This window comes from Lissotriton vulgaris, chromosome 4_1 (genome assembly GCF_964263255.1).
Source record: "Lissotriton vulgaris chromosome 4_1, aLisVul1.2, whole genome shotgun sequence".
NCBI lineage: Eukaryota > Metazoa > Chordata > Amphibia > Caudata > Salamandridae > Lissotriton > Lissotriton vulgaris.
Window position 1 is genome coordinate 233,812,754 of NC_141691.1, and position 15,542 is coordinate 233,828,295.

Genomic DNA, 15,542 nt, shown 5'->3' on the forward strand with positions numbered 1-15,542 from the left:
GCTTTCGATCCCATCGAATGGCGGTATTTAATTGCCGTGCTGCACCGCATGGGCTTCCCCAAAAGATTTGTCCAGTGGGAGACCCTAATTTACACTAAACCAAGAGCCAAGGTCCGAATTAACGGGTACTTATCCGACAGTTTTGCAGTGGAACGCGGAACCAGGCAGGGCTGCCCGCTCTCCCCCCTGATATTCGCCCTTGCATTGGAACCACTGGCCTGCATTATCCGACAGAACTATAAATCATCGGCCCTGCAATTTCCCGCTAGACCGCTACACATATCGTTATATGCGGACGATATGGTGCTCTATGTTCGCGATCCAAATGAACACCTAAACCAGCTGCTGCGGGAGTACATCAGATTCGGCGGGCACTCGGGACTAACAATCAACTGGTCAAAGTCCTCCATCATTCCCCTCACGGACACTACGACTCCCTTTGACATTGAATACCCCCTAGAGTGGCAAACCGACCCGGTGCGTTATTTGGGGGTGCTATTCCATAGAGATCCAGACAAAGTTATCCGCGCAAACTATGACGTAACAATAACCAAGTTGGAAGATAAAGTAAAGTGCTGGATACAGCTGCCGTTGTCTCTGGCAATGCAATAGTTAAAATGAATATATTGCCCAAACTGCTGTATTTATTCACTAACATCCCCATTACTCCACTGGGAGAGGTATTCCATCGCATCAAATCACTAGTATTACAGCTCATTTGGGCAGGTAAGCAGGCGCGAATCGATCTCCAGACATTGACACTCCCCTATGCCAAGGGAGGATTTGGTGTGCCAGATTTTAAACTGTACTATTTGTGCGCACAGGCACAGTTTGCGGCTTACTGGTTTCACAGGGTGACATATCTCACACACACAGCGATCGAAGAAGGCGATGTACATCCGGTCCCTCTTACTGCCGTTCTCTCGCACAAACGCCCGCCATTACACGCTCGTGACATAAATACAGTTGACACAACCGTCAAGGCGTGGAACGAAATTGGGAGACTGGCGCATAAAACCCCGCTTTATGCAAGAAACATGCCGCTGCATGATCACTCAGCACTGTCTGTCACGCGAGAGAAGGTGGGAATGTCGTTATTACAGCAAGTGGGCATGGCACAGATGGGAGACTTATTTCACGAAGGCAGATTCGTAGACATTGCGGACCTCCAGTACATACACAACAAATCACAGATGTTTTATTTCACACATTATAGGCTGAAAAGAGCCATGCGGGAACTATACCCTACCTTTCCTGAAGAGCCGGCCATCCTAGATACCTAGATACCTTACAACTACTCATTACAACACAGGATCTATCACACCTCACATCGCGGCTATACTCCTCTGCACAAGCTGAAATTCCACGGTCCACGGGCAGGGCAAGGGCTAGATGGGATTTGGTATTAGACAGCCCACTTACGGAGAAGGAATGGGAACAGACATGTGCACTAACGCAGATTCTGACCCCTAACAGGAATCTCAAAATCATACACTTCAAATATTTACACCAGGCATATTACACCCCTGCACGAATGTGTAGATACGGAATGCAGGATGCTGATTTTGTCCATTTAGCCTGGTATTGCCCCAAAATTCAGGATTACTGGGAAGAGGTACTCACTAAACTGTCTGTAATGGTGGGGGTTGAGGTGGTCTGCACAATCCGATGCTGCTTGTTAGGCATTGTACCGCAGCTCAAATCGTCCAAGCATAAGTTCTGCGCGATCGCTTTGGTATTCGCCAAGCGACAGGTATCACAATGTTGGCACACTACTCAGGTACCCACCACACTAAAATGGCTACAAGATATGTCCAGCTGTAGGGACAAATTACTGACTTACGAGGAGAGCCTACCACTGCGATCCAGGCTGAAAGACTTTTGGTTGTATCTAACTGACTATTTGGCCATGGTGGACAGTGACACGGAGTGACACTAGAAGTTACCGGCGATAAAAGCCGAGTGTAATGGTGCCGATGGGGGTTGGAGAGAGAGGTGTTCAGGAAAGATGACATGTTGTTATTGCACTGTTCTTATTGATGTATACAACTGAAAGGTGAAGGTCTCGTTGTTGGGGTTACTGGTTTGTATTTTCTGTGTATGTTCTAATACACCAACAAAATTTGTACAAAAAAAGGCCTAATTTATGTGCTTTACGCCGCCGGACAATTGTTGTCGGCTAAATGGCTGTGTACTATCCACGAGGAAACGCACCATCATAATAACGCAGCCGGCCCCAGGGTTGTAGGCTCCCGGCTGTGTATCCATTGTCTGTTACAAATAAAGGTCTTACAAAAAATAAAAAATATTTGTAAGGCTGGCTCCATTTTTTAAATATTCTTGGTCATGGTCTCATTGCACGTTTGTATTATGTATGTATGAATGTAAGCGTTTTATTCGCTAGAAATAAGGTGACCAACATTTAAGATTAAAGAATTTGCTATACCACATTGCAGCACAATGTTAACACATGATAGGTTTAGTGAAGCATGACTTCTGTGACTAAGACATATACTTGGAGCTATGAACAAATGTCTGCTCTTAATCGATTGCAATAAGTGGGATAAGGAAACCCTGAAATAATATGACATTTCAAATGCCCCTTAGGATCACATATGTCAATATAATGGAAGAAGATAATGTTATGTAAATGTCAAGTTTATTACTGACATTTGTTTTGTTTCCAAATGCTGCCACAGCGGAAAACTGAGATACCATGAAATAAAATTACTTGGGATTCGAATCCTGCTCTTTCAATTGTACAACAGAACAAGCATTGGTAAATGTAGTAGGTTTTGCCTATGTGAATATTAATTATTTTTGTTGTGTTAGTTTGGTGAGCAGGTGTAAAATTGATATGGTAAACTAATATTTTGAATGGGGTTATCTGAAGGCCAGAAGGTACAGGTGTGACATGTAAAAGATGTGCATGCTCACTGCTAGATGTAATTAAAATAAAAATTCCTTATTCACTGTGGGACAATGTAGGAGATTAACCAATTAGAACGGGACAATTCAGAGAATGCAGAGGCAAGGAGGGGGGATAGTTGAGAAGTGAGTGTGTGTTGAGAGGAAGGATCGGGCAGAGGGGGAGAGAGGTAGGGCAGAAATAAACAAGTGTAAAAAGTTTGAAAACAAAAGTGTGTATGGTACAAAATAAAAATGGAAAGAAGGCACTATGTTACAAATAGAGAGAAAGTGATAAATAATGAGAACATCGACACTGGAAAACACAAGAGAAGGATAGATTAAGGAAGGAAGCAAGAAGATAAGTAAGGATTTAAGAAAAAGAAAGGGAGGACAGTAAGCAAGTAATTCAAAGAGAAAAGAACTGGGCAAGCGAATCCTAATAATGTGTTCTATGGTCTCAAACAGGCTCCATGAGCCGTTTAAAAAATGATTATATTAATTATTTCCAGCAATCCTGCATTCCCGAGTGTGGTACAATGAAAACATGCAGCCGCATTTAGTTATGTAGTGTCAGCCAGCCTCCATGCGCAACTACATGGTTAAAAGTGTAAAAATCCGTTATTCATCTAACATGTAAACTGTATAAGTTATTGCATGTCACAACAATGCAGCATCATCCTGCCCGTGGATTCTTGAGTAGGTCTTATAAACACATGTACAGTATTTGTGTTTTCCACTTTGAAGTATTTCGCGCACATGAATGCGGTCGGGGTAGTGATTACTGTCTGGTGGGAGTGAAGGAAAGTTCTGCAGCAATGTTTAAAGGTCGTCACAGTCTAAATCAGATCGGCTCCAGCTTATTCTTTCACAAATTAAGCATTGTTGCTCAGTGAAATGACAAGCAGGGCTGTTTTTGTGCAATGGATACGTAAAAAAAATTGACATCATAAAGTCTTAAAAATGGTTTTGAAGCACACCTTTGGACTGACATCAAGAGGATGAAGCCTCAAAGGAAAATCCCTTATTAAATATAAACAAAACCTACCAATTTCAAGATAGAATACTTCTATTACATATATATTTCGCATAATGAAACATAAAAAGATACATCAAAATACATCACTTGAGATCGATAGTAAATGTAAAGATATAGCTTAGCACATGAAAGCAAGATCTTTTCAGGTATTTGTCACACCAAGACTTTCATTTACATTTCTGTGGTAAGTTAATGTGCAGTACACAAGGCAGGGGGAGGAGGAGGGTGTAAGACTAGGTCGCCCTCCTTACGTATGCAATCAAAGAAAACCCAAGGTATTGGGTTTTGAGACTTAGCTTAAGAATGTGGCTCCTAACCAATATGATCAGGAAAAAGCCTGGAAGAAAGAAAAAATTATTTCTTGCGTCCCCTCACTCACCAGGGTTTCCCCAAGGTGGCATGCTTCATCATTGGGGCCATCCCAGCTCTCTACGAACTGGGGGGTGCTGCGACCAACCTAGGAGCACGAATAAAGTTGTGTAGGCCCACTAGTACGGTATTTTTAATCACTTTCTACCCACTCCACCACACATTGCCCAACACAGTCTACCACAATAAAGTGCTGCTATGAGCTAGGCCAGCCACAAAATATTTGCTCCCGTATTAACTTCTGCTCCTAAAACTGTGGCTGTAAAAGTCAGTTATAAAGTGGTATATGTAATCTGTGCCAACATTACTTAAAACAACCATGCATTCAGAGATGATCACACATTAATTGCCTACACAGCTTGGTGACAAAGTCAAGAAGTTTTGCATGACCATGTCTGCTCCCACAGGTTAACAGGACAAGAGAGCAAATAAAGGTTGTCATTCAACTGCAAAAATACCCAAATCACATGAACTGAGAAAGCTCAAATCTAAATCATGCCTAATTCATCGTGAACAATTCATCTCATGTCCCCGAGACAAATACACCACTTGTGACTACCAACAAATGCTGAAAGGACCCAACAAACAGGGAAGCAGCAAAAGAAAGCACTTAGCACAGCAAAAACAAAGAGTACTTGGGGAAGTGCAAATAATCAAAATGAATACTCCTGCAAGCAATCTAATCACAGAGAAACCAATAGTCATGTCACACACACACCCACAGCGACACAAACATGAAATTACCTAAATAAAAATGCCATGCCATGGTTCCCGCTGGACTGGTGAGTGTGTACTGCAAACAGCTGAAGAAAAGCGAAGTATAGTTCTTAAAAGAGCCATACAAAGTATTAGAGTTGGTCCCTGCTTCGGCCCTAGGATGACTGGTCAGTGCCTTGCAATCGGAGCATTAGAACCCAGCAAACAGCTGAACAAGAGCGAAGTATATTGCTTATGGGAACAGTGCAGAGAACCAGAGTGGGTCTCTGCTTCGGTCCAGTGGAGACTGGTGAGTGCGAGTTGTGAATGGAGCACCAGCTTCTCACAAAGCATGCAGAGGTGCTCATACACTCAAAAGAAATTCCAGCAAAGTGACTGAAAACAGAACTAAGGCCAAGGGAGACTGATAAGAGAAACACACGAGGAACAACAGGAAATAGAAATGGAGGAAAAGTAAGTGGCAAGCACACAAACCAATGAAAAGCAAGAGTGGGATGTGAGCCCCTGTTAAGATTTATATTAAATACAATAGATTTCAGGAGCACAGCGCAAGTGCTGTGCAGGCAAAAACGTAAAAAGCTGAAAATGACACCAATAGACTGATTAATTGGCTGTTCTGCAGGACATTAGAAATATAAAACGACTTCTAGTGTTCATTTTCTAACACTGCATGCGGTGAGTTTCATGCAAATAGTATAACTGTAGGATTTCAATTATTTGTTAACTTAAAAAAGGGTCCTAAGTTTTGCATTGCACTGTAATTAGATGTATAGAGCTCTTTCTACCCCAGATGAGTCACTGAAGCACTTTACGCTGAGCATCATGCTGCTCCTGAACCCAAGGTTAACAGTTTATCCAGAGATTACTGGTTATTGGGATTATCCTTCTGCTGTAAAGAAAACATTCCATGCACACACTCCAGTTTGTGTGTAGTAGGTGAAATTAGTAGGAATTAGATGTGATCATTAGTAGCGGGTACGTGAGTTTAAGCAAATAGTTAGTGGGGATACCAAATAAAATGGAAGAGATTAGGTATTGTTATGTTGCAGGGGCATGTCTTTCAAAGAAGGAGAGGTGAGATCATAGAGATGAGATGTGGGCAATTTTCAGAAATACAATGATTGCAACTAAGCAAACATGCATATGACAAAGTAGACTGTACTTAGGGAGAGGGACCGTGAAGAGGATGGAAAATAAGGACTAATTAATTCAAAGGAAAAAAAGGAGTGACTTCAATCAGATGTTTTAAGCCAAGGTAAATAATTCATTTAGGGCTTTAAGAATATTAAGGAGGTTTTTTGAGATAGTATGCATTCTGATGACACAAAACTGTAGAAACAAATATTTGCACATGACACAGTGCTTTATGAGATATTTGTGATAGACACTAGAATCAAGTAAACATTCTGTCTGCTGCTATGTTACTGGTAAATCATTGGTTCTGCCAGGACATCAGATCTGATCTGATTTGAAAGAATAAAGTAATTGCTTATACATGGAAATATCAAGAACTTTAGGCTGCACTTGAAGGAAGCAACAATCTGATGTTCCTGGCAAAGTAAGAGAATATATGGAATAAATAATGCAAACACCAGAAAGGAGATTCTGTGGTCACCCTTAAAGTTTGCCTCATAGTATTCATAACAAAAGCAAATACGCAGTATACTATCCTCGAAAGGTCTTAAGTTCATCGAAGCTGCTGATCTTGGCGAAAAGCAGGCCAGTGCTTAAACCTGCCCACGTTTTCCTATCTCCCTATGTATCAGTGTTTCAATGCCCATATCAGCCAAAGATTTAATTGTAGGTAAAGGCAGTGTGCATGAGAGGAATGCAAGGTATGTACTCCACTCAAGGGCAGTTCAGGGTCTTACAGCTACAAGGTACATATTCGTGCATTTTCCCTACAGCAAGACAAGCATTCGTCAAGTAGGACTCTCTCCCTAGTACCTTATCAATTTAATGCTGGCTAAGGGGTAACTTTGAAGGCAGTGTCTTATTGTGGTGACATCCTTTTGGGAAGGAAATGTCCGCTACATGGTATACAGGCATGTCTTTCTGCCCTAATTGTTCAACTGCATGTTAAACCCCTTGACTTTTATTTTGGCATCAGCATCCTGGCAATGTAGTGTGTGTGTAGAGGCCTAGAACTGTTACTGACATCCCAAGGTATATGACTAGTCCTGTGGCCTAGATTAGTGCACCAAGCATGCCCTCATAGGAGGCAGTTGGCTATTGTTCCTGTCCTGTGTGAATCACATAAAGTGTTGGCGGCAGCATGCCATGGTTCAAGAATCTGAGATAGTGTGATATACCGACCCCGCTTATTAAACTTCAGCATTTGTGTAAAACTCAAACCATGGCACTGATTTCCCATTTGCTTTTTAAGTATATTTTCCATGGGCATGCAACATTTGTATGGTATTAGGGCACTGTGTGTATAAGTGCAAGTCTCAGTACTGAAGCCCAACGGATCCATTTTCTATTCTCCTGTTTTAGCATGAACTAGACCTCTCCTTCTTAGTTTGTCCTTCCCCCAAACATTTGCCTTCACGCCTCTTATTTTCTAAATTTCCAGTTTTCTTAATTAACCAGTGCTAAAGTGCTTCTACTCTCTTCCTAAAACATGGTACAATGGTATTGCATATTGATTTTTCTTTTGAGGCCATAGTATATTGTACTACATGTACCCAGGGCATTTCAATTAAAGACTACTAGTGGGCTTGCAACACTCATTGTGCAACATACCTAATTAGCACTTTAAACATGTTCCAGGCGTGCCATTGCAACCTGTTGCACAGTTTTAAAACTGACAATTTTACCTGGCAAAATAAACATTTCACAAGACCTAAACTTGAGTGCAAAGTGCATTTAATTTATAAAGTGGGTTGTGTTTTTAGGTTTTACATGTCCTGGTTGTGAAAAAATCCTAAATTGTAGTTTCATTACTGTAAGTCCTTTGGATAACATTGGGTTACTTTTTTACATTTGATAAGGGCTAAATTCTGATTAGGAAATGATAGGAATGTCATTTTATGACTTAGTCAAGTCAAGTCAAGTCATATAATTTGTATAGCGCACTACATACCCAGAGGGTTTCAAGGCGCTTAGGAAGGGGAGGAGGATTACTTGTCAAATATCCACGTTTTGAGTTGCTTTCTGAATGCTAGGTGGTTCTGGGTAAGGCGAAGGTAAGCGGGGAGTGAGTTCCATGTTTTAGCAGCCAGGTATGAAAAGGATCTGCCTCCCATGGTGGTCTTGTTGATGCGAGGTACAGTGGCGAGGGCTTGGCTGGAAGAACGTAGTTGGCGGGAGGGGGTGTAGAATGACAGTCGTGAGTTGAGGCATTCTGGACCGATGTCGTAGAGTGATTTGTGTGCGTGGGTAAGCAGTCGGAAAGTGATCCTCTTATTGACGGGTAGCCAGTGGAGGTCTTTAAGGTGACCAGAGATGTGTTCGTTGCGTGGGATGTCTAATATGAGTCTGGCTGAGGCGTTTTGGATTCGTTGGAGTTTCTTCTGGAGTTTTGCGGTAGTGCCTGCGTAGAGGGTGTTTCCGTAGTCCAGTCGGCTTGTGACCAGAGCGTGGGTGACTGTTTTCCTTGTGTCGGAGGGGATCCAGCGAAATGTTTTTCTGAGCATGCGAAGAATGTTGAAGCAGGAAGAGGATACGGCGCTGACTTGTCTGTTCATTGAGAGTGAAGAATCCAGGATGACGCCTAGGTTCCGTGCGTGGTCTGTCGGGATGGGTGCTTTTCCGAGGGCTTCCGGCCACCAGGAGTCGTCCCATGCAGAGGGGGATGTACCTAAGATGAGGACTTCTGTTTTGTCTGAGTTCAGTTTCAGACGGCTTTGTTTCATCCATTCGGCAACTTCTTTCATTCCTTCGTGTAGGTTAGTTTTGGCGGTGCTGGGGTCATTGGTGAGAGAAAGGATCAGTTGAGTGTCATCCGCTTAAGAGATGATGTTGAGGTTGTGTTGGCGTGCGATGGCCGCGAGGGGGCTCATGTATACGTTGAAGAGGGTGGGGCTGAGTGAGGATCCTTGTGGTACGCCGCAGATGACTTCAGAGGCCTCGGACTTGAATGGTGGAAGGCGGACTCTCTGGGTTCTTCCGGTGAGGAACGAGGTGATCCATTCAAGTGCTTTTCCTTGGATTCCGATGTTATTGAGGCGTTGTAAAAGGGTTTTGTGGCAGACTGTGTCGAATGCTGCAGAGAGGTCAAGGAGGATGAAGGCGACTGTGTCTCCATTGTCCAGTAGAGTTCGAATGTCGTCTGTTGCTGCGATGAGGGCGGTCTCAGTGCTGTGTTTTGCTCGGAAGCCAGATTGTGAGGGGTCGAGGGATTTGTTGGCTTCGAGGAAGGCGGCGAGCTGGTTGTTGACAGCTTTCTCGATGACTTTGGCCGGGAATGGAAGAAGCGAGATGGGGCGGTAATTTTTGAGTTCGGTGGGGTCCGCTGTGGGTTTTTTCAGAAGGGCGGTGAGTTCAGCGTGTTTCCAGTCTTCCGGGAAGGTGGCGGAGTTGAATGAGCAGTTGATGACGTCTCGGAGGTGCGGTGCTATGACGGAGTCTGCTTTGTTGAAGATGTGGTGAGGACATGGGTCTGTGGGGGATCCTGAGTGGATGGAATTCATCAGGCGGATGGTGTCCTCAGTGGAGATAGGGTTCCAGTCGTTAAGGGTGTTCACGGGGGGAAGATGATCAGCAAATGGTAGGGTGGGTTGGTTCCCGGGTTGGTTGTCAAAGCTGTTGTGGATGTCTGCAATCTTGTTGTGGAAAAATGAGGCTAGGGAGTCGCAGAGGGTTTGGGAAGGGGTGATGTCGTTGGAGTTGGCCGAGGGATTGGAAAATTCCTTGACGATGTTGAAAAGTTCCTTGCTGTTGTGAGCGTTGTTGTCAAGTCGATCCTTGAATGCTGTTTTCTTGGCTTTTCGGATTAGTTGGTGGTGAATGCGGGTGGCGTTTTTGAAGGCGTCCTTGGTGCTGGTGGTTGGGTCTTTTTTCCAGGCCTTTTCAAGGGAGCGGCAGAGTTTCTTGGACTTCTTGAGATCATCGTTGAACCATGAGGCCTTCTTGCTGCCAGGTTTGTTTTGACGTTTTTTCAGTGGTGCTAAGGTGTCAGCGGTGTTGGATAACCATAGGGTGAGGTTGGTGGCGGCTTCGTTAGCGTTTGAAGAGAGGGCTGGGGTGTTTTGAAGGAGCGATGCTGAGATTTGGTTCGTGGTGATTTTGTTCCAGTTTCTTTGCAGGGTAGGTTGGAGGTGGATGCTGGGTTTTGGTTTGTTGTAGGTGAAGTGAACGCAGCTGTGGTCAGTCCAGAGGAGGTCAGTGGTGTGGCTGAAGGAGACATGGTTGCTGGATGTGATGATGGGGTCGAGTGTGTGACCTGCGATGTGGGTGGGGGAAGTGACTAGTTGTTTAAGTCCGAGGTTGGCGAGGTTGTCCACGAGGATGGCGGTGTTGCAGTCGTTGATCTTTTCGAGGTGAAAGTTGAGGTCTCCCAGAAGGATGTAGTCTTTGGAGGGGAGCGCGTGTGGGGTGATGAAGTCCGTGATGTCTTCACTGAATTTTGCGCGGGGTCCTGGTGGTCTGTAGAGGAGGGTGCCTCTGAGTGTGGTCTTGGGGTCGATGTGGATCTGGAAGTGAAGGTGTTCGGAGTTGGCGAGGTTGGCGTCAGAGCTGGTTGAGATGCGGATTGATTTCTTATGGACGATAGCGATTCCTCCTCCTGTGTGGCTGGTACGGTCTTTGCGAGTGATCTTATAGTCTTCAGGGATGGCAATGGTGATGTCTGGTGCGGAGGAAGCATTCATCCATGTTTCCGTAAGGAAGGCGATGTCCGGCGAAATGGTGTCTAGTAGGTTCCATAGGTCAATGGCGTGCCTGTGGACTGATCGGGTGTTGAGAAGGATGCATTGTAGGTTGTTGGGGCCGGGAATCTGTGGTGTGGTCGTAGCGGAGATGTTGAGGGTGCCGCTGAATTTGCAGGAGAAGCAGGAGAAAGGTCCATGCGTTTGTCCAGGGGCGGCTTGGACGCAGTTGGGAGCGCAGCCGGGGTTAAGGGCTAGGAGGGTGGCGGCATCGTAGGTAATGCGGGGGGGCTGGGAGGGACGGGGGCCAGGGGGTCTGGCGCTGGGCGGGGTCCAGGCGCGGACGGGCGTAGACGGGCTTACCTTTGGCGCACCTTCGGCGCGGATTGTGCGCGGTCGCTGCGCGTGGACGCTGCGCGCGGGAACATCTGTCATATATGGATAGTGAAGGGGGAGGGGCGAGGGCGTCTCAGCTGGGAGGCGGGGCGGGTCACGAAGGAGGACAACAACAGCTAAAATGGCAGCGGAGGGGTCAGCGGAGCGGAGCGCTTGGGGCGAGATGCGCTGGTACAATGAAAATGCTTTAAACAATGACAAATGCGCGTTACAAATGAAATTTTAACAAAGCGGCAAGCAGGCGCGTTACAAATGAAATTTTAACAAAGCGGCAAGCAGGGCACACTGCAGGCAGTCAATTAGGGTTAAAGCAGACAACGATACCACAATTCGCCAGGGAGGCAAGGGAGCGACCACTCTGCTGGGGAGCGAAGCGAGTCACAGCGCGTTGAGGACGCGGAGCGCTGTATCAAGGTAGTGGGAGGGCGTCTCAGCTGGGAGGCGGGGCGGGTCGCGAAGGAGGACAACAACAGCTAAAATGGCAGCGGAGGGGTCAGCGGAGCGGAGCGCTTGGGGCGAGATGCGCTGGTACAATGAAAATGCTTTAAACAATGACAAATGCGCGTTACAAATGAAATTTTAACAAAGCGGCAAGCAGGCGCGTTACAAATGAAATTTTAACAAAGCGGCAAGCAGGGCACACTGCAGGCAGTCAATTAGGGTTAAAGCAGACAACGATACCACAATTCGCCAGGGAGGCAAGGGAGCGACCACTCTGCTGGGGAGCGAAGCGAGTCTTAGCAGTGGTAACGTGCTTGGAGTCCTAAGGCAAACACAAAGAGGCAGCAAAATGTAGAGGGAAGCAGGCAACAGGTGGGGGAAAGACCACCTGAAGCATGACAGGTTCAACAATAACCCAATTACACAATTTTTCACAGAATCTGTGGACATGCCTGTGCTCCCCGATTTAGTGCTCAATAACCTAATCAATGAAATATTTAGGTGTATATTCACTAAAAATATATCTCAACGCAGCACAGCAACCAAATTTGATGTGTTGTGTTGCATGAGTGTGTGATGGTAGGAAAGAGACATATCTACAGACCTGTGGCATTGTCCTGCTCTCTCCCCTGTGCTGGCACACAGTCAGGCTGCCAGCACTGCACACACAACTTTGCACTTTAATTCAAAAGTGTTCTTGTCAAGTCTAGCATAGGTTTTGTACTGGAAGGGTTCCCTCCCATTGCAAAATGTAGCCTTAGACTAACTATTAAACTTTTCTTGGGAGGGTGTGGCTTTGCTTGGCAGCGTGATGGCCGCATACTAGTGCGGCTCTGCCGGCCGGGCTGACGAAATACGTAATAAATCCGGTGCATTAGTCCACAATAGGGGCATAATCATTGGAGAAAGTGTGGAGACTGCCTTTGGACTGGGCGGCAGCAATTTGGAGCCGGCAAGTCCTGCGGAAGCTGCGGGGCACGCAGGTAGACCAGCGGCGCCACGGAGAGACCTGCTCGGCGGTGGAAGCCGGGACCTCGAGTAGCCACTGCAGGGCGGCAAAGAATCCTGAGCGCTGGAGGCGGAGACCGTGGGGGCGCATCATGAGGAGCTGCGGCCCCCACATTAAGAGGAGATGACTGGCAAGTCGACAGAGAGCCTCCCTTGGATGACAGATTGGCTGGGCCCGTCGCTGAGGTGATGCAGCATGATAGAGGCCCGCAGAGACGCTGCCATTTTGTGAGCTGGGAGAGCAGATGACCGCAAACCTCGATCAGGCGCGCTACCCTATGAGCGTGGGAGGAAGGTAAAGAGAGGGCCAGCGCGTGAGAGGGCGGTGCACAGCAGCCCCATACATTACGTCACACAAAGGGCGTGACTGCGACGTGTTCCAGACTAGCCACGTGCTGCTGCAGTTTGGGGGTGAGTGCACCACTGCATATACGGCTGTGGAGCCATATGTGAATACACATATTTCTGTAGTGGGGGGCCCTGAGGAATCCCCTGGCTCCCTATGAAGACACACTGTGGTGCCTGGAGGTTAGTGTGTGAATAATTGACTTAAGGGAGCCATTTTGCTGCTGGCGGAGCCACTAATGGACCCTGACCCTGTGCCATGACGGGTGGTGCCCCCTGCATGAGCAGATAGGCACAGACCCCGAGGAGGGATTGAGGGGCGAAGGTCTGTCCACTATAGCTGTACAGGTGGTGGCATAAGAGTTTGTATAACAGTTCCTGGGACACTGCGGCACGCAATTGCGTTTCAATTATATAACCACTGCGGATCACCTGGAGAGTGGATGTGTGAGGCGTGCACAGTGTGCCATATTGACTGCATTTTGGAGAGGCCTCCACGGACTGTGCGTGGTGGAGAAAAGGATTACTGGCAGTAGCACTGCATGAATATTGGCGAAAAGGCAGCGCCCTGTTCTATATCAGTACAAGTTCTCCTGATATCGCAGGAAGGGGTCGTGAGTGATGTGGGCGATCCTCGGCTCTGCCAGGTACGAGAACATGGGGAAGCCAGACACAAGACAACTCCAGATTTTGATAAAAAATCTAACAAACAGGTGGAGACAAATGCAGGGACTCAAGACCCTGCGGACGATTCAGACTCTGCCCAGCTGCCCGAGGAGGATATACGATCCATGTTTAAGGAATTGAAAACAAGTCTTCAGGGCATAGCCTCCAAAATGGATACCCTAGTGGAGCGCATGGACAGAATCACTCAACGGGTCGAAAAGCAGGAGGGGCGCCTAAGCGTGCTCAAAACGAGAGTGATGGAAACTGAAGAGGGACAGACCGAGGTGGAGAAGAAGTTGAGGGGTATGGACAAAGTATTTGGGATGATCCAACAGAAGAATGAGGATTTGGAAGCCAGATCACGGAGGAACAACGTACGGATCAAAGAAATTTCGGAGACGACAAACATCCTAAACATGGAGAAATACATTGAGACCGTGATGAGAGATCTATTCGGAACTGACTTATCCACGTTGTTCCTTGTTGAGAGGGCACAAAGATAGCTGGGCCCGCGGCCAGGAGCACCGGTGAGGCCAGTCATAGCGTGGATACTTAACTATAGGGACCGGGATACCATACTCCGAATGGCGAGAGAAAAAGCCGCTATCCAATACCAAGGAAATGGCATTGCACTTTATCCTGACTTTACATTACAGGTGCAGGCAGCTCACAGGGAATTCAGCCCTGAAAAAAAAATCTTTCAATAAATTGGAACAAAATATGCACTGATATACCCAGGTAAATTGTGAATACAAGGCAGCGGAAAGCCCACCGTTTTCAGAGATGCCAAGGCCGCGCTAACTTACGCGAAACAACTGGCGAAGGAACAGAGGAAGCAAAAGGTGTGAGGCGAAGAACGGACAGGGACAAGTCTTTTCAATAATGATTAAAGCACACTGTTGGTGGTGGGTATGTGGAGGAGAGTATATTGCTTGACAATTTGAAGCTCGTAATATCGATTGGACGCTGGTAAGATTGCAGTTTTCACTAAGCGGGGTAGTCTGCATGTATTTACAACTAATATTGACTTTCCCTGTTAAAAAGATGTAAGTTATGTGTAGAAAGACCCTTGAAGGTGGACGCGATATCGTGTGCCCGGCCACCCTGCCACAAGTGCAGGGCAGTTCGCTGGCGGCCCTGCGCACCCCATGGGTTGATTCCCTTAATACAGGTGCACTGTGTAGCTAGTTTGTTGTTCTGGGGGGGTAATTTACAACCTGATTGGGGGGGTTGGTGTGGGTGGAGGGGGGGGTGGTATTTGTAGTACTATCCAGGCTGAAGCACTGATTACTACACTGAGAGATATGGGCAAGCTTGTGCGGGCTCGGGGTAGCTATACTGGAAGGCATTATGCGGCCCCGGCACAGTACAACAATGAGATGTCCCACAGCGTGTTCCAATGTACCAGTTATGCTCCAGAAGACTGATGTCTGCAAAACCTGGTTTGACTAACATAAAATGCCTTACGTGGAATGTCAGGGGCCTAAATGACCATAGGAAAATGAGGCTAATCCACTCTTATCTCACCAGACACGCTGTAGATGTTTGTTTCTTACAAGAGACGCATTTGAATGAGGTTCTGGGTGGAGCGCTCCGGCACAGAAGGTGGGGAGAGGCAATAAAGGCTGGCTATTCTAGTTATTCAAGGGGGGTGGCGATTTTGATCCGCTGGGGTCTGTACTACGATCACACCACACAATAAAGGACAAAGACGGTAGATATATTATTCTGCAGGGGACTTTATGCCACACCCCTGTGGCCCTGGTGAACACATATGGTTCGAACACGGACAGCCCTAATTCTTTAACCACATAGGGCAGCAGTTACAGACATTAGACCAGTTA